A 1,954-nucleotide genomic window follows, 5' to 3' on the forward strand; every position below is an offset into this window, starting at 1 on the left:
GGAGACCCATCATTTTGCAATGAAAACAACATATAAAACTCTGGACAATTTCGAAATCAGGCCAAGCGTCTTAATACATATGCAAAAAAATTCATTATTGGCCCACCATTGATTAGAAGATTTAGCTTGTATGAATCGCTATTGGTTTGATACGAATAATGACAATCGTTTCAGTATGTTAAGGATACAGATGTATCCACAATTCATTTAGAGTTACTTAATAGTCTATTTCTTATACCATATCTCTATCCCGTGAAATTCTCGAGCCAAAAGATGGATGCATATGCTGTGTTTCATTTTGCTAAATGATATCAATTAAATGGTGTATCAATTCCATAAATTGCATATAGCAATAAATAAATCAGCAAAATTCTTTCTAATATTTTAGATAGAAGAAACATTTCTTCTATCTAAAATATTAGAAAGAATGTACCCTTCTATCCAAATCCAATTTGCATCGATAAAATAAATCCAAATTCCAGTAGTAGATGAATAATTGCAAATTTGTGTGTGTACGAGATTAGAATAACTTCAAAATAACTGACATAATTTTGTATTTTTCCTGATCAGAAAAATACATGAAAAAGAAAGGAGGTAGAAAAATTTTTGGATTTATGGTTAAAGAAGAAAAAGAAGAAAACAGGGGTTCTGTTGAATTTCAAGTATTCAGTTTCACCAATAAGATACGGAGACTTGCTTCACATTTGGAATTACACAAAAAAGATTTTTCATCGGAAAGAGGTCTACGAAGACTTTTGGGAAAACGTCGACGTTTGCTGGCTTATTTGGCAAAGAAAAATAGAGTACGTTATAAGAAATTAATCGGTCAGTTGAATATTCGGGAGCAGTAATTTAATCGTTCAAATTTTTTTCTTGTTTTATTATTTTTTTAGTAGTCTTATAGTAGTCTTAGATTTTTCATTTTGATGAGCCTCGCTTTGAGGAATTCATGGAATAATCCATTTTCATGGAATAATGAATTAAGGAAGAAAGGATATGAGTCTACCGCTTACAAGAAAAGATCTCATGATAGTCAATATGGGCCCTCAACACCCATCAATGCATGGTGTTCTTCGACTGATCGTTACTCTCGATGGTGAGGATGTTATTGATTGTGAACCCATATTAGGGTATTTACACAGAGGAATGGAAAAAATCGCGGAAAACCGAACTATTATACAATACTTACCTTATGTAACAAGGTGGGATTATTTAGCTACTATGTTTACAGAAGCAATAACAGTAAATGCACCAGAATTCTTGGAGAATATTCAAATACCACAAAGAGCCAGCTATATTAGGGTAATTATGTTAGAATTAAGCCGGATAGCTTCTCACTTGCTATGGCTTGGACCTTTTATGGCGGATCTCGGCGCACAGACTCCTTTTTTCTATATTTTTAGAGAGAGAGAATTAATATATGATCTATTTGAAGCTGCTACAGGTATGCGAATGATGCACAATTACTTTCGCATCGGAGGAGTAGCCGCCGATCTACCTTATGGATGGATCGATAAATGTTTAGATTTCTGTGATTATTTTTTACGCGGAGTTGTTGAATATCAACAACTTATTACACAGAATCCAATTTTTTTAGAGCGAGTTGAAGGAGTAGGTTTTATTAGCGGAGAAGAAGCAGTAAATTGGGGCTTATCGGGACCGATGTTACGAGCTTCTGGAATACAATGGGATCTTCGTAAAGTAGATCCTTATGAGTCTTACAACCAATTTGATTGGAAAGTCCAATGGCAAAAAGAAGGGGATTCGTTAGCTCGCTATTTAGTACGAATTGGTGAAATGAGGGAATCCATCAAAATAATTCAACAAGCTGTAGAAAAAATTCCTGGAGGACCTTATGAAAATTTAGAAGTCCGACGCTTTAAGAAAGAAAATAATTCTGAATGGAATGATTTTGAGTATAAATTTCTTGGTAAAAAACCTTCGCCCAATTTTG

This window comes from Triticum urartu, unplaced genomic scaffold, assembly GCF_056163025.1.
Source record: "Triticum urartu cultivar PI428250 unplaced genomic scaffold, HENAU_Tu73 scaffold2, whole genome shotgun sequence".
In the NCBI taxonomy this organism is placed as follows: domain Eukaryota; kingdom Viridiplantae; phylum Streptophyta; class Magnoliopsida; order Poales; family Poaceae; genus Triticum; species Triticum urartu.